General features: G+C 36.1%; 1 protein-coding gene across 1 annotated transcript in view; it reads right to left on the reverse strand.

Annotated features, from left to right (window-relative positions):
* The window catches only part of LOC132151644 (contactin-4-like), a 101519-nt gene extending 82407 nt beyond the window's left edge, over positions 1-19112 (reverse strand). Inside the window, exon 1 of the mRNA XM_059559900.1 lies at positions 19011-19112. The gene's annotated coding sequence lies outside the window, so the exon portion shown is untranslated. The remainder of the gene's footprint in view (positions 1-19010) is intronic.
* Between the last annotated feature and the right edge of the window lie 215 nt (positions 19113-19327).

A 19327-nucleotide genomic window follows, 5' to 3' on the forward strand; every position in this document is an offset into this window, starting at 1 on the left:
CAACAGTACAATCAATTTAACACACTGTACTTTTATCCCTCACTGCCTCGTTTTCATTCCTGTCAAAAATGTTTCTGTGGGGACACTCATGGCCTAATAGTTAGAGAGTCTGTCCTGTGACCCAAAGGTCATGGGTTCGAGTCTCATTACTGGCAGGGATTGTGGGTGGGGGGAGTGAATTACCCTGACTGAGGTGAGACCCTTGAGCAAAACAACAAACCCCCAACTGCTCCGCCAGGCATCATGGCAAAAAATGGCTGCCCACTGCTGCGGGTGTGTGTGCACTTGGATGGGTTAAAAGCAGAGCACAAATACAGAGAATGGGACACCATACTTGGCTGCACGACATGTCACTCACTTACTTAAAAATTAAATATGGCACTACTCCAAAAATAACCCAAATCACATTAAAGCAGTGCATAAGTGTAAAAGACCAATGTGATGATTCTTTTAAAATTATTTTTCATGTTTCAAGGAAAGAACAACAACAACAGTTTATGGGATTTGAAAAAAATTGGGTGATAAATGAAAGTTTATTTCATTTCTGGATAAACTGTATTATTGTGAGAGTTTGCACAGACACCATCTCCTAGGACAAATCCCTGGGGTGTCCCACCATTTGTCATTACAACCATAATCCAAAGAAACCAAAGCCTGTGTCTCTCTAGAATTAAAATGCCTCAGTTGTGTCTGTGAATATTAAAGAATATTAAGAATGAAATAGAATGAAATATGTTCTTTCTCAATGTGAATATTTGGACCTTTGTCAGAACTTCAGGAACCAAAATCTGATCACAGCTAGAATATGTATAAAACAACTGTTTACTAAAACATTAAAATTCTGTGATTTTCTTTATTCTGTCAAACACAAAAAAGAACATATTTTGAAGAAAGTATGTTTTTATCCCCTTATAATTAAGGTCACTGGGTTCCAATGTTGTTTTTAACTTTCATTATATGAATAAGAAATGATGACAGAATGTTCCGTTTAAATCTTTTGAAAAAATATATGCTGCTATTGAGAGCTTGTTCGTATAAGGTAACTATCAAACAATTCAATACACTGACAAACTAGATACAAAACCCAAAGCTGGAATTCAATCAGAAATGCCTGGAGCTTAATTTTACTGAGATCATTTAGAAATTCTTCTGACAAGTCTGGTAGGTCTGGCCAAGTCAAAGAATAAGGATCCAAAATTCTTCCAACGTTTCATGTGCAGCATGAGCAGTAGGGTTGTGCCGATAGACGATAGTATCGTGTATCGACGATCGTCAGAGATATCGACATAAGCAGAATTCTCTGTTGATAATCAAGACGATATTAGGCTCATTTTCCTATTAATGTATTAGATTATAGTAATAATAACTATTATTTTTATTTTTATTAGGCTGCTAATTATAATTCGGCTTTTAAACTGCCCAGCTATTTCACTTAATTTCACTGCCCGCATTTCACACACACACACCTCGCACGCGCAGGAGGATTAGAGCATGTAGTCAAAGTTGTAACGCTTTGACTTGGATAATTCGTTAAATCCATGAAATGAAAGAGATATACAGATATAAGGTATTTCATTGCACTTTAACAAGTAATCTGAACGGCCTATATATGTGCACTATTTTAAACAAGCCCTCACTGAGTTTAATGCCACAGTTATGTTAGAATGCATCTCATTCTTGCTTCTGTGACGGGGCGTCAGACTCGTCATGAGGCGCGCGGTCCGGAGCGCTGTATGACTGATGCATCAGTTCAATTCAACTTTACTACAAATATATCAACTTACCTGTTTTAAATACTTTATATTTAAATGTTCGTTTATGCCCAATATTAGTGTTTAACTGTTGGACTTTAAATGAAATATGCTATTGATTTTCACCGTTGACTGGTTTTGCAGACCATTTAGACTGATAGCTTCCTTGCGCAGATGCGGACGTGCGATATGACAGTTGCGTCCGACTATGTATAAACTAGCTGTTTTAAATACAGTATTTTTATATTTAACATTAGTTAAATCAGTCAGTATCTTTGAAAGTAATTTTTTTGATTATTGGTGACTCCATAGGCTCTCTCTCGCGCACCTGCTCGGTTTAAAACACCAAATAGTTATGCTATGACAAGAACAAAGAGTCTCTCTCTTGCTCCACCCATGCTCGATAATATTGTGTATCGTTGATCTCACGGGCTGACGATATGACGAATTGAAAAATGACCATATCGCCCAACACTAATGAGCAGACATGAATATTAAAGAGTTCTTTACTAAAAAAAAAAAAAAAAAAAACATACAGACTTCTCCAACAATCACTAGCATGCAAAGAGACAGACGGTGCTAGAGGGTGGGTGACACAAGTATATACACAAAATAATAGTGCTGGCATATTGTCAAATGAATGAATTGATTACCACTGTAAACCAGCCAAAAATGTGTTTATGGCAAAAGACAATTGCTAGCATTTGATATCAGTCAATTTGATACCAAAATGCTTTTGGCCATCTCAAGAAATTCATCTTTAATATTGCTTTCACTTGAAGCTTCTCCTTATCTGAGAAAATGAAACACACCAATTTCTTGCAGCTGAAAGCATCCTAAAATCATCAAGCCTAATTAAGATAAAAAAATAATAATAATAACTTTGTCTCGTGTTGTGTAACCAAATCTGGATTGAAATCACATAAATGCAGAGCAGAATGACTGACCTATTTCACTTTGCTTTTACAAAAATCTCTGATGTCCTGAGTGCTCGGCACTTCAATGGCCAGCATGGGTGTTAGCAAAAGCATTGAGCAGTGTGCAGTGTGTTTAAGAGAACATGCTGAGACTGTCTTTTATATGTATGCTTCCAAATCAGTCACCCTAATGAAAGCTATTCAGTATGATTAGTCAGTTATCTCCCTTAATAGGGATAACTTATCACATTGACGGTGCACGCTAGACACAGAGGCGAATGGTAATCCATCCAAGCTCACTGGCATACAGGACACACTACCAGTGTGCACATGGTATAAATACTACAATTTTTTTTGATAACTTTATTATGATACTTAGATTGATCAGTAACATCATTTTATCCATCATACGAATGTTCCCGTATGCCACTATCCAACCTGATGCATTTATTTTACAGAATTTGGTCAAACATGGTAAGGGAACTCTGCAAATGTGAGATTCCCACCATATAAATGAGGTTTCACTGCATAAATAGTACTCTCAAGTTTGGAAGATAAGCCTGAACGAGGATAGCAGAGGTTTCGCTGGCCTGGGGATGTCATGCTCATTTTTAATATATCAAATGTAAAGCCAGGTCTTATAATATATTCCAGAACACACAGCAAGTGGAGGTTTTTCCCCAGCTTTTATGAGAACAGACGCCTTGGCTCCTGTTAAAGCTGATGTCACTCAAATGTTATCTCTAGGTGAATGAGACACTGTCCTTATGGGGACCCGATAGGACCTGTCCAACAGGAGATGGTGATTATTTGAGAGGATGCCATTTCTAGTCCATGCTCTGTCAACTCCAGTTTATGAAGTGTGGCATCCCTCCACTCAAGGTCATGTCAGTGGGAAAGCCAGCCGACAGCCCTGTTAGATGGCACTGAGAGCATTGGAGGATCACTCAGAAAGCTGGAGCAGATGGCAGTCATGTGACAAATGTCAACTCTTGTATTACCATTTACACTTGGTCTTATTGTGTTTGGATAGCTCCATTAAAAAGATGCACATATAAGTATAAATAAATGTAATTTTATTAATAAGATTCGGGAGGAGCGCGTCAGATACTTAGCCTAATCAACACAGGTGGACCATAATCAAGTAATCAATCCCATAGTATAAATATCGCTGACTTACCTCTATCCATTGACGGTTTATCAGCATCCCTCCTCCACCCCATCTCCTCACTTCAAGTTCACTTTATAAATAGACGGGGAAGGGGGGGGTACTCTAGGTTCGGGCCATTCCCGAGCTCGGAGCCCTTCCCCGGACAGCACGCCAAATACGCATTCCATACCTCAGCTAATTATATGTAAGCGTGAACTATTGAAAATATAAACAACATGAAATGAGTGCAAAATATTGAAAAAATTTACTAGAACAGTTTTGACTTTTTTGGGTGAACTATTCCTTTAACAAATCTTTAGAGTTTTGTTACAATAGGTCACAAATGCTCATGATATCTAAAAAGTACAGTGCCCTCGTCAATCTGATTTATCTTCATATGTAACATAAAAAGAGATTAATAAACCTGCAAAACAATTCATTCCACCACAGGTCCAATACAGGCTCAAAAAATGTTTACTTCTTGTTGTGTGACATCTTTGGAGGTGCTTCACACTTTTTTTACTGTCTGGTGGGACAGTCTGATGGGACAGTCCAAGTGTCAAGGTAGTACCGAAAGAAGTCATGGAAATAAATGCTGTAAACTGCAATGTAAAAATACACTTTTCCTCATAATGTAATTTAATTTGGGCAAAATCGGGTGCCTTTAAATTGTTTCATGACTCAGGACAAAGACTTTTTAAAAGAAAATAAAAGTTTGCCAAATGTCAGTGTTTTAATGCTACTTTTATTGGTTGTTCTCATATTGTCCCTTGGATTGTTTGTTTGTATATTTATGTATTTACACTAACATGAATTAAATGAATTAAAGTGCCACAATTATACCATTTTTAAGGTTCCTAATATTGTTTTGGGAGTCTCCTACGATAGGTTTACATGCATGCAAGGTCAAAAATGCCTTTGTTTTCTCAAAATATGCATTTAAAACCACCTCACGCCCATTGCAATAGTTCCTTGTTTTGAACGCTCAATAGAAAATGTAAACAGCAATTATTAATCATACATACAGGTTGTGAATCAGTGGAGCCATGCTGGTCCAAATAAACTGTGTACTGAGTCATCTTTGAAGAGCAACACAACACAACGAAAGATTGTGTTTTTAATGCTGTGGTACAGTGGAGAAAAAAATAAAACATAAAAATAACCTCTGATTCTTTTCAGCCTTTTCATTCAGAAGTGAAAATAAAATGAATTAACTTTCACAGCATTTTCTTAAAATTATGTTTACGGCCGGCTAATGTACAAAATAGGCAGGCATTATGCAAATGTTTAGCCATCACGGAAGTGGGATTAAAAAAGAAATATTCACAATGGCATAATAGGGGCATTAATTAAAATCTAACCCTAACCCAAACTTTTTTTTTTTCCTAAATGACAATTAATTTTAATTCCTGAAATTCACATTCCAAATATTATACTGTTTGCTACTTCGATTCAAATTCAAGAATTGGCATTCTCAATTGATGCACAATCCAAATGTTTGCAAATCTTCAACACCTGTCAAAGTCAGGCAGATCAGACGATATTTATTTTCAACTCTGATGTGGATTTCAACCATTACCATCAGCATTATAGCCCAGCATGTGCCTTGATCCGTGCAATCCCGCTGTGTTGACTGCACCATGTGGCAGAGGTATCTGTGTGCTCTGACCCGCTCAGTGTTTACTGCACTTAACCATCTGGCTGCATCTGAGCAGCAAGGTCAGCTCTTAGACTCATTCAGACTTACATTCCAACAGCAAGTTGACTGTGTGGAGTAATCACACAAGTTTGCACAAGATTTACATGGTGAAAACAGAGACTGCTTCTCTGACACTATAAGAGAGAGTGTTTTTCTAAAAGTATATTGGGTCATTTCAAGTCACATGAATGGAAAGGTAAAAGGTGCATGCAGTAATTATTATTATTTTATTATTATTTTTTTTTTTTTACTAATTAAACAGTTTTACATATAAAAAAAAAAACTGTACTTTTAAGTATTGTGATTAAAATGATTCTTTCACAATTGCATTGCAATAACATTTCCAATGAGGAATAATAATAAAAAAAAACTAAAAATATGTTGGTGCTTTTTAAGCCAGAATCATGCAAGAACAAGGCCAGTCCAGTCACATTTGCACAACGGTTTAAAAGATGGTAGGATTCAGTAAGGTTTTTGAACTAAGTCCTTGTGTTCACCAAGGCTGCAGTCATCTGATTAAAAATACGGTAAACATGGTAATGCTGTGAATGAAGTATTATTACAATTTAAAATAATAATAATAAAAATAAATTCTAATTTAATCTGTTTTAAAATGTAATTTATTTGTGTGATGACAAAGCTGAATTTTCAGCAGACATTATTCCAGTTTTCAGTGTCACATAATTCTTCAAAAATCATTCTACGATTATATGCTGATTTGGTATTTTTATTATTATCAGCAATATTAAATGCAGTTGTGCTGCTTAGTATTTTTCTGAAAACTGTGATACTTTTGTTTTCAGCATTCTAAATTAACAAAGTTAGTTATAAAGGATTTATTTTAAAAAAATTGTTTTTTTAAACAACATAAAAATCTTAAATTGAACGCATCCTTTAGTGTATTAATTTTGCGTTTATACACAAGAGGTCTATTTCCTCGGTCTATTTTACCCATGTCGAGACTTTTCAAGCCAATTACAAGAATGAAGCAAATAACACTAAGAATCTACAACTCTGAAGCCTTAATTTAAAGTTAATTCTCTGTAAGCTACAATATGAGGAAATAAACCATTGCATTCAGAAGCACAATCCTGCGCAATGCTGAATGAACCCGCAAATTCTTCACTTCCAAAGGTTTAAAATTAGTCCTTGAAATCAACTGGTACTGGACAATAAACCGAAATCTAATCAACCCTGTTATTCACAAACGATGTGATTGAGTTTCCACCATCGGATTTTGCACTGCTGGCAGGGGGAAGCTCAGGTAACCCTCCTCATTACATTAACAGACACAACCAGTCTGCCCTGTAACTTATACATTATGCAAAGTGACAAGCTTATTTGTTTGGGGCACATGGGATTGATATGAGTGTAGAGGAAATTGCACTCACTCAAGCTGAGACAGTATTTATAATTCATATCGTCTTGCTGTTTTACACCATCAAAAGCAGAATAAGATTTTACTGCTTGGAATTAGATGAGGTCTAAAATGAACATTATATGAGTCTCATTCACTCTAAAAGAGAAGAAGGATTATTGGTGGAAGACGATTATATAATTGAAACAGCGTTTTTGTTTCTGCTCCATTAATGGCAGTGTGGTTTAGCCCATGCTAAAAAACCTCAATTATGTTGTTGTCCATAACAGCTCACAAGGAAGCAATACGCTCTTTAATGATGTTGGCTTGACGTAAGCTCATAAGCATTTTATGTACATTGTGAATCACATAATTCATATTTAAACATCAAAAATGTATAGATACATAGCGCTGGATATACATTCATGCTAATAAATCCATGTAACTGCTCATATAAAAGCAGCAGGATATGTATTACTGTTGAAAATTCTGAATCTTGAGAAGGCTAAGCTCACAGCCTATGTCCCTCAAGCCATCATTAGCTTTTTATATAAATTAAAACCAGTAAAACGCGTGAAATGGTAAAAATGAAGAATACATGATTTTTAAATACTGAAATATTTAATTGTTATATCTAACAGGCTATAAATGCTAGCTTTAGTCCTGATCTTGTAAAAGGGCAGAACTGTCTGTACACCCCAAGCCTTTTCTTTTTCTATATTGACATATTTCCTATTGAAACAGGAAACTGGATCAGGATATTGATTTGATATTTTAGCCAGTATCCTTTAGTTTATGTCACAGAACTGGCCCAGTTTGCCACTGCTGTTAGATGATGAAACTACACATTCTGGCACTCAAGAGCATTTAATAATTGTACTTATAATAATTATTATTACATTTGGTTGAATAATTAAAATAATTAAAATCTCCAAAAGATTTTGGAAGCCGTTTTCTCATGTCATTCTGTTTCTTAATCAAATCAGTCCTACATTAAGTATGTTTCGATAATTTTATAGATAGTAAATACTTGCAGTGTTTATACAGTAGGAATGGACAATATTAGCAGCACCTTATCAAGTATTTATTTGAATCAGAATCAGCTAACTTTGGATATTTCATCATTTTAGTCTATTTTAGGGTTTGTATCATTTAACCATTTAACTAATTATGAATATTCTTGAAAGTAAAGTGACATTTTTTATTTTTTTCACCTTCTCCATCAATTTGAATATCAAACCCAATAACAGCCATACCGCTTGACTAAAGTGGTCAGCTAAACATGTTCAAGTGAAATTCTGCCAGATAAACAATTTACCTCAGCGACTGATTCAAGCCTGTTGAGTATTTGTACATCTTTAAATGGATATGTGATGAGTAGAAATTAGGACACTAACATTATGTTTCTGTTACGGCTGAAATTACAGTTCTTTCAAATTTTCCAGCACCATTTTAAGTCTTGAAAACCTGTTTATGGCCATATGAGAACTGAAATGATTGAACAGTAATCATATATTTGAAATGTGGTCAAGAACAAAACAAACAATGGCAAGTGGCTCATCAGTAAAGAGAATCTCACTTTCAACGTACAGTACATTATCATAGATATATTCACACTAGTTATCAGTGGTGTTGTCGTACTCAGCTGTTAACTAGTTAAGCAACAAGTTCCTTCATTTGCCCTTTGCCACTTTAATGTCTCCTTTAATATTTTTCTCCCCCTCACATGGGTAAATTACGATGTAATTGGCAAACATTGGGCCGCATTCCACATTACAGTAGAATGTAGCCTGTTCTCAAAAAATCCCACTCACCCATAAAAATTCTCCTGTGGGAATCTTCTACAAGACTTGTCCTTTAGTACATCGACATTAAACCTGAGAAAGAGTCTTCATCTGTGAGATTCTTTAAAGCACAAAATAATGAGTTTCTACTCTGTGAAGCCATGCTGAAAATGAGCCATCATCTCTATACCCCGTTGGAACGTGAGCTACTATTGTCTCCAAGACCTTGTGCTCACAGACCATCTAACCTAGATCCAGTAACTCTCCCAGATTTCATCATTGGACTAGACCAGGGATAGACAACATCGGTCCTGGAGTGCCGATGTCCTGCAGAGTTTAGCTCCAACACTGAAAAAAAAACACTCACTTGTCTGTAGCCTTAGTAATCCTGAAGACTTTGATTAACTTGTTCAGGTGTGTTTGATTAGGGTTAGAGCTAAACTCTGCAGGACAGCAGCACTACAGGAACAATGTTGCCTATCCCTGGACTAGACTGTGGTCTTCAGCAGGGATCCAGAAGGTCTTGACCCAGAAGTTAGTTATTAAGTTCCTTGAGAGAAAATCTAAATGAGCTCCAGAGGTTGGCTGGACATAACTGTTTTTTGCTTTTTTTTGTTTTTTCATAAATGCAATGCAAAGATAAATATTGTACTGCTAGGTTCAGAAAGCAGTTATATAGTTGAGCATATTCAGGCAATGCCACAAGCAGTTACAACTTCTTGTAGGGACAATACAAATGACAAAGTTGGTGCACAATAACCAATGTGTCCAATAAAGGGAGGAGGCACTTCCAACCAAGCGCTCCAAATGATTTATGGATTGCAATTGTAGTTCCATGTTGGGAAATCAGGACCCCCTTTCCAAGAACATTGTGTTCTGGTTCAATACCAGCTGGGGACTGCATTACGGCTGCTATCTCTTAAGCAAAAAAAGATCAGATTGTGATTTATATTTGTGAAGGTGCAGATGGCAGAACAGTAGATCCTCAGAATTACCTGTGTTTACAGGACATACTTTCTACTAACCCAGAGCACTGCTTAGATATGCCTGTTTCTATCTGAGGACAATTTTTGTGAGCTTAAAAAGCCTTCGTGTTGATCTTTATTTTTTTCATTAAACCTCACTGAAACCACAATGCATAAATCAGAGGAATGAAGGCTACCACAAAGGTCTTGAACCAGAAGTGCTGGCAGCAACAGAAAGAGAAAGAAAAGCCTTTTCTTTTTGTAAAGCCAAGCCTGTCATGCTTTTGGGTCACATTGTGAATCCATTCCAGAAAAAGCCTTTCCCAAACTGCTACAAACATAAACAAGCCAACTGCGGAGAAAATGAAGGGACGTTGTGGCCCTGAAGATAAAGTTAAATCAATCACGCCAATGCAAGTGTAATAGAAAAAGACAGTTTAAAGGTTCAGAATAATCACAGATGTCATAAGTTATTTTTCACTTCGGTGGAACATCGTGTTGCCTTGGAAAATAAAGATTGGAGACGTTTAGATGACAGAACAAGTGGGTGCTGATGAATGGAGCATACATACTACAGCTCGAGGATCAAGAAAGGTCAAAGAAAATATGGAAAAGTACTTCAATACTTCAATAATAAGTCTCAACACTTTTATGTTCAAAATGTACTAGTCTACCAAGAGATAATTCAATACCGTGAATATTTAAACTGACAGCTCACACAAAAATAAAAATTCTGTTGTTATTTACACACCTTCATGTTGTTCCAAACCCATGTTTTTTTTTGTTTTTTTTTCATAAAATGAAATTCAATGGGGTCCAAAACAATGCTGGACCTCACTTGGCTTTAATTGTATGAAATTGAACATAGAAAATTATTTTTCATGTGTGTTCCACTGAAGAAAAAATGTCAAACAGGTTTGGCGTAAACAATAACAGAATTTCCATTTCTGGGGGAATAAACACTTTAAATCAGATAACCGTTATTCTTTCTAGCATGCACACACTCCACTTCTATGTAAACTATGCTGCCTATATTTTTATTATGAATTCCGCTCTTAAATAGTTATATTTCTTACAATATTACTGTTTTGTTCTTAAATTTCAGTGCTTTTCAATGCTTAGTGCAATTAGCCTGGCCCAATTACTACATACATATGGAAAGCAGGTGATAAATGGAATTTTAAGATATTTGTTAATATTTAGTGATTGTGGCAAAAAAATTATCAAATTGTGGCTATATGTATGAGAATAACAATATAACTGGACTTATTAAATGGTTCTCTGAAATACTTGATTCTGATTGGTCAACTGAGGCATTCTGCGGTCAAATATTTCTGAAAAATTGAGTATTGAGTTTTCTCAAATCAATATAAATGAACATTAAATGCATCATTATTATATTTTTACATATCTATGTAAAAAGAGTAAATATATACAGTCAGCTATTCCTTATCACAAAATGTTCCCTTAAATACTCATTTGATTTTGGCTGTTTGCAATATTAGATTTTCACAAATCCTTTAGTGAATCTGGAATTAAAACAACACAGACAGCATGTGCAAATAAATATCGCTATCAGAAATGAATTCTTAGTGAATTTGTTCTCCGTTCCCTTTTTCAGCTGTCAAGTGAAATGGCACAATAAGACCATTGCTGCAGCACTAATAGTCATGGGTAATCAACACTCCTCCTTACACACGCACACACTGCCGTCTTCTCTTACTGTGTTTCAGTGTGCAAATTCTCTGATTGAATGATTAGCACTAAGAGGGACAGGCTTCGCTTTATTGCAGATGTAAGCAGTCCATCAGAGAAACAGCTCACTAGAAATCTATTTAGTGTAAACAGCTTTAATCACGATGGTGACTTTGTAAATATCTCTATAACATTTGTTTCAGGATTTCTTTCCTAAGCTATTGATTAAGATGTCATAAGCTAAGCCAAATTGAGCCGATCAGATCATCTAATATTTTTTCACTACCAAACCGGGCAGGACTGATCAGATTTTATCATCCATTCAGCATGATGTGACATAACATTCAAAAGTCAATCTGATGAGTTCCTGTTGAGATTTCATTATTATGCCACAGGCAAAATTCGGATTTGAGTACACTGGCCTTTCTTGTGGGCTCTTTAATGGCTGTGGATATTGATCCATGAGTGCTGCCCACCACTTTAAGTGCTAATTTGCTTTGTCTTTCAAAAAGCATATAAGAGAAGAAAAAATATATATAATCACTAACCAATTCCAGTGTATTTTTACTGTTTGTCATATGGTAACCTTAGACTGCAAACTGCCAAGGGATTTGTGACATAATTTATTGTAAGTCCTGATTAGCTGGTAGCTTGTTAAATTACTATGTAATAAAGCTCAGGGCACAGAATTATGAACTTGATTCGATCGGTGGCTCTGGGGTCCCAAGCTTTTTAGCTGTTTTCAAAAAAATAAAAAATGTTAAATAAAAACGAGAGAGAGAGAGATTTGAGAAATTTTGAACAAATAAGATTTATACCATTACCATTATTTCTTATTCATTGTATATATCATAACTTTTATTTTGCAGGGGAAAAACTGAGAAGATAAGAATGAAACATTGAGCTCTGCCTCTGGTTCATGATAATACCACTTCTTACAGACAGCACTTTTCTAATCTTGCAGATTCACATTTTAAAGAACGCTTATCCTACTTTACAAGTGTCTCTAAAGTATTCGGTTTGTTCAAGCTCCATGTGCAATGTTTCATTCATTTGCAATTTGGTTTTCAGAAAAAAAGGACTGTCACAGCCATATGATTAGAATTAATATGCTCACTGTTTGGCAACAGATGGAGTCTATACCGTTCCATTCAGTCACATTATTTACACCTGAATGACTCAAGTATCAGTGCACATTAACTGGGTTCACAGCTTATTTTGCTGAATGCATAAACTGTCATAGACCAAACAAAGTTTTTGAATTGAATATAAACTCCTGTATAGTAATTTTTTATTGTTTTATAGTACCACCCCCAAATAAACACTTCTGATCAGCATCGATTTACCCTGAAAACAGTCAAATACATTAGGTTTTCCTCAGTCGACTAGTCATACAGGCAACCCACGGGCTAATTGATTTAGAAAATATGTAGTTTAGCTCATCCCTAATGGCTAGTGAAGACAAGAAAATGTACCAGTAAAAAGAAATTTTGACCAGACTCACATCAGTCTACATATGCAGAATGGATTCAGTTATTCAACCTATGATGATGTTGGAATTTACCTCCATGGACATGGATTCTATCTAGATAAAATACGTAAATAGAGGCTCATCGTTTGATCGATTGATTTGGACATCTGGAGCCAAGCGGTAACATAGGGAATCACTAAAATGAATGAAGCCTCCTTTTTGCAATGGTATATTAAGCTATTTGCTGCAAGAGATGAAAAAAGTTAATACAACAAGACTAGCAGTATTCCAAATGTTTCCTGTGGGACTTTTCTCAATTACATCCTTCAGAAATTTCATTCAGAGTTAATGCGATGTTAATACTTGTGCTGAAGATGACTTCATTACGAAAAGGTTGGACGAATTAACCTAAACAAAAAAATAGCATGCAGGTCCACACATATCCATTCTGATCCCCTGATACGCGGCTAAGCCTGATGAGTCGTTTTGACTGGCATGACATTTTGGCTGACACATTGTTGATTTCTGTACACTGGAGTGGTACATAGGGATTGTGTGGCATGAATGCTTTAGATAAAACTTGTCAGATCTCTTAAAGCAAACAGAACAATAAAAATCAGTGTTATGCAATTTGTGATAAGCACACTCTGGTTGGACTACGTTACAAATAGCCTTTGTTTGTTATACATCTAAAGCACTGATAAAGTTTAAAAAGGGTCAGACACCCTGTGAGAAAGTCCAGCCACAGAGGACATTTCAGTAACCGTTTTTGTGTTCCGGAAACGTCACTAGAAATGCTGCACTGAAAGTTTTATGAGTCTACGTTGATGCACTTGCATGTTTAATAAAGATGCAGAGTGATTCATACGCATTCAGTAACTGCAAGCCATGCATGGGAGTCAACTGTGTTAGCCAACAGCCATTCCCACACACACACAAAATCCAACCTGCTTCTGGATGGAACCCTTCACGTTTATTCCTAACAAAATGCTTCTTAAAAGCAATAAAACTAATTTTCTGAAGTATATTTGTATGCTCCATGACTTAATTCCATTTGAAAAGTTTAATAACAAAAATAAACTTTTTAAGTTTGCGACTTAACTTTGTTTCTACTCATTATGCACAAATAATGCAATGTAAATTAAACAGGAAACTTTATAATCCTCTTAACATACATTATTTACACAGCAAGTAATTAAGAAAGTCTTTCTAAAAAATTCCAGAGGCACTCTTCCATTTGTCACTGCCGGCTATGCATCCAAAAATGAGCCGCTAAACTGTTTAAAAGTTTAAATGAGCCTCGCAAGCCTCTGAATGGTTGTTAGAGCAAAATCCTTAGGCTAGAGGGAGAAATTTACATGCAAATCTTAGAAACACTCTGTGGATATATCTTTCGATTTGAACTCTACTCATTGACCCCTGAAGAAACAAAGGCTATTGTGTGTGAGGAGTAACAACTTCTCCTGACTTTAATAGCCATACAAAGCCAAAAGTATGGCAAATATGGTTATAAATTCCAAACCAAATCAGTTACAAGACCTCAGAAGCCTTTTAGAACAGTAAATCTACTGAAGTCTGCAGCTGTAAACGTAATTATGGTTTCATGGTTCTTTACCCATACTTCACTGGTGCCATGAGAGTTTACTCTCATTTCTACTCACTTCTAATTAAATAGTTTTTTGGTGCTATGCTCTCCAAGATATCAAGAAAGATTTTGCAACCATTTAGAAAATGAACATGGAAATCCATTGTAAAACATGTCCTATTGTAGTACTATTGTTTAGGAAGAACAATGGCAAGCCTTTCACCAGTTCCTTTTCTTCCTCAGGACAATAAATCAAATCTTCCTTTTCAGTAATCTCAAAGGATGTACAGTTGAAAATAGACCACTGGCAGAGGACAGTTCTGTTTGACGTCTCAAAAAGTTGCTGTTCTGTTCAAGGCCTAGATATTTGGATGAATAAAAATATGATGCAGGTTAATATTCATAAAGCTGCCAATAAGCTGTGTTTTTCTAACGTACTGTGGAATTAACTGCACACAATATTTTTAGCACGGGGAGAAAGGGAATGATGAAAGTACGTTTTAGGATGAAAACTGTATGGAACATGATAATTCCATTCCCTTTTGCTCTAAGCATTGACAGTGATGGCTCGGATTTATTCACAAACCTTCCGCATACTGCCAAGAAGCATTACATCGAAGCAAGTGATTCAAAGGGTGGGGGGCACCAAAATATTTTTGGACACGGCATGTCTGGCACCCTCTCCATAACTCTACTGGAAAAACAATTTGTCTCAACATGAACCAATTAAAGCATCTCTCTCTTCAAAACTCACCTTGGTAAACACTTTGGAGGGCCCTTATCTTTGTTCTAGCAGAAATAGAAACTCCTTTCTTTGAGGAGAGTGCTTCTTATTAGGGCATTTCATCATCTTGTTGTTGGGCTTGTTAACATTTTGGCTTTTGGAGGAGCAGAATCACATCTCCTGCAAAACTAGCCAAATGTCCTCTCCAAGTACCTTCTAACGTCCTCCTTAAGCAAATCATATTAGCGCCCATGGGAAATGCTAAATGTCACATAACATCCATATCTGGGTCCACGTCTACACACACATATACTGGATCCAACACATTATTTTCTAGCTTAACCCTTTAAGAGCTGACATATGAAATACGTCAGAAAAAGCTATATAGAATGATACAGGAGAATATGAAGCTCATATTTTAGAAAGAAAAAAAATATATGAGTATTCATCTTGAAATATTACTAATGAATTAAAAGTTTTTTTTTATTATGTTTTTTCTCATACGTTTTACTTATAAAAATCAGTAAAGGTTTCACAGCACAAAGAGACACATGTCCCACAGTCTGAAGGTGGACCCTTTTAGAATTTTACTAAAAGGTATTTTACTTGCTAAAAATTATAAACTATGAATCAGATGATAGAAGGCATGCAGTAGATAATGTATGACTGGGTTTTCAGCCATGTTTTGACCAATTTGATAATTATAAGCCTTAGAAAATTAACATACAGTGAGCTTAAAAGGGTTAGTACTTTATATGCAAGACATCTGTTGCATCTGGCAAACAGTGTAAATGTAACACAATCACAGACTCCTTCTAATATTTAAAGATCCTGTTATATATTACAAGCATGTATTGTTTTCAAAGGGAACTGGTGGACTGACACCTAACTGGAGGCAGCTGCTTATGATATGAGTTGTGACATGAGCAGAAAGCGGTTTTGCTTGAGGTGGTCAACCGTGGCGCGTGTACCATCTATCTCTAAGATCACTATCACCTTGCTGGAGATGAGGCCTGTAGACTTCAATCCCACAGCTGGAGTGGCTTGCAGTCTAAACTCATAACCAAGAAGACCAGACAAATCCAAAACTAAAATTTCTTCCTAACTCCACATTTTTCACCAGTGAACTTCCCTGACTTTTCAGTCATTCATAATTGCGATAAAGGCCCAATTACACCAAGAAAGATAGCTTCTGTATAACTATGATTACCTTCCACACATACAGTATGGATAAGGTAAGTGCTTAAAGGGATACTCCAACCCAAAATGAAAATTTAGTCATTAATCACTTACCCCTATGTCATTCCAAACCCGTAAAAGCTCAGTTTGTCTTCAGAACACAATTTAAGATATTTTGGATGAAAACCTGGAGGCTTGAGACTGTCCCATAGACTGCCAAGGAAATAACAGTGTCAAGGTCCATAAAAGGTATGAAAAGTTGTCATCAGAATACTCCATCTGCCATCAGACGTGCAATCTAGGTTTTATGAAGCGACAGGGATGCTGTTTTATTTCAAATCAAAGCTAAATACATGTAGAAACAGCACATCCTTGTGGCGCGGAAGACACCGAAGAAGATACGCAGCAAGGTGATATGGACTGACACAGAGAAGACCGTTGACAAAGGAATTATTGAATAAAGTAATTATTTTTGTTTTCTTCACTTACAAAAAGTGTTCCCGTCGCTTCATATAACCCAGATTGCATGTCTGATGGCAGATGGAGTATTCTGACGACATCTTTTCATACCTTTTATGGACCTTGACACTGTTATTTACTTGGCTGTCTATGGAACAGTCTCAAGCCTCCAGGTTTTCATCCAAAATATTGTATCTTAAATTGTGTTCCAAAGACGAACAGAGCTTTTACGTGTTTGGAACGGCATGGGGGTAAGTGATTAATGACAAAATTTTCATTTTGGGGTGGAGTAACCCTTTAAGTTATGGAGACTGCAGCTTTAAATGCTCGAGCTCTTTAAAGTCAATGGGTTCTTACTGGCTTTTAAGTTGGTCTTTTTTTATGCGCTCTCTAAGGCCTAAGTTTGCCTAAGAGCAAACAATATACAAGCAAAGCCAAGTGTGTCATCTTCAAAACCACCTTTTATACAGACCTACAGATGATTGTTATTTGGACCTCTAGCACACGTTCACTCATTTAGGATATTCCGAACAATATTCTTTAACATTAATAAAAGGTTAGGAACAAATTCATATATGCACACAGGTTGTGAATTAGCCCAACATTTTCAGTTCACTGTTTTTATTTACACTAATCAAAAAGTCAACAGAAGGGAGACAGTGAAGTGCATTCTCAGATCGAAATCATAGCTTTGGTAAGTCTATGCTTTGGTTGGGGGAGGCTGATATGTGAAGAGTTATCTCTCTAGAAAGTTGTTTTATTAGCAGATGTTAGCAGAAGGTTATACACTCAACACCATCTGGAGACATGGCAAGAGAAGCTGCTGTTCTTCGATAATCAACCATACAGAATGACATCAGATGTACAGAAAAAGCAAGTGTGCATACTGGCTTGTCCTAATAATTATTTAGTCAGCTTCTGGTATTTAAACTCCTGGGAACCTCAAGCATTCTCCCAGAAGCATTCACTATTTGCAAGTGTGACGTACATACACACACACTTATGTTTACATGTTTTATTACACAGTTCAGTGATAAATGTGACCCTACACCAAAAAAACAGTCTTAAGTAGCACAGGTATATTTGTAGCAATAGAAAAAAAAACATTGCATGGGTCAAAATGATAGAATTTTCTTTTATGATATTTAGGATATTAAGTAAAGACCATACTCTATGAAGATATTTTGTAAATTTCCTACCATAAATATATAAAATCTTAATTTTTGATTTGTAACATGCATTGGTAAGGACTTCATTTGGACAACTTTAAAGGCAATTATCTCAATATTTAGATTAGCACCCTCAGATTCAAGATTTTCATAGTTTTATGTCGACCAAATATTGTCCTATCCTAACAAACCATACATCAATAGAAAGCTTATTTATTCATTTTATATATATATATATATATATATAAACATAGTTTAAAAGATGGATTCTTATGACAGGTTTTGTGGTCCATGGTCACAAATAGTCTTATAAACTAATTTTAAACTGTTGGCAATATTATATTAAACCTGAGAAATATAGTGCAAATATTAGATTAGATTTTGGCAGACTTTTAAAACGCAACCTCAACAAAAACCCAAAAATCTTCATTCAGTGGCAAGGTGTAACAGTCCACCTTATCTGAAAATTCTTAAAGTCCAAAACAATATGCCGGTGCGTCGCTTCTCGCATTATTCCCAGTTTTAGGGGAGCAGTTGACCATTGTCTGAGTAGTGAGAGATGTCATCCAGCGTGACCATTGCTGTTCCTTTACATAATTAAAGTAATACTGATTTGGAACGTCGTCAGAATTTTCATTTTGGTATGGACTATCTCTTTAAGAAGACAGAGCCGTTAAAAACAGCACAACTTTTAAAAACGAGTCGCAAGAACATTGTCGACATCTTGCTTCAAGAAACGCTCCCTGTGCGACGCATTCCAGGTCGGAAACACACAGTAGTCACATTTATATTTTAGAACCCACATCGAACACATCTCTGAGTTTAAACGTGTGAAAAAAAAGCTCGGTCGTGACTTCTTAATAATTCAGAAGATCACTGAATGAACGATATTTTAACGCTTTATTGTAAGGGGAGAAACATAAGTGTCCTCCAGGTAAGTGATTTCGCAGGACAACTCAAAACGCAGCAAACGCGTGGCGCGTATTGGCGCGTCCCCGTATTACCGCACTATACAACATAATCTGTCAGTCAGACGTTTAGATGTACTAAACATATTATATACATATGTATGAATACATTGCAGTAGTGAAATCGATTATCTTACCTTTGAATCAAGCTCGGTTCCAGTAAATGCGTTGAAGGGAGACAGTGGGGAGCGATGTGGTCTGCTGGAGGAGACACAGTGAGGTCTGCTCTGCTGTGTCCGAATTGTTGCCTGTCTCCTCTCTAAGCGCATGTAGGCTATTCTTAAATGAACGAAACTCCTCCCTTTACACAATGTTTTCAGCCACATTGCATTTAGAAACCGATTAGCTTCTCCAAATCCATACAAAAAAGAACTACCTGTCGGAATGATTTCCAGTCCTTATCCATACTCACTTCACTTGGCATACTGCAATATGCACATTTTAATTAAGTTCC

The sequence above is a fragment of the Carassius carassius genome, chromosome 10, assembly GCF_963082965.1.
Source record: "Carassius carassius chromosome 10, fCarCar2.1, whole genome shotgun sequence".
NCBI classification, from domain to species: domain Eukaryota; kingdom Metazoa; phylum Chordata; class Actinopteri; order Cypriniformes; family Cyprinidae; genus Carassius; species Carassius carassius.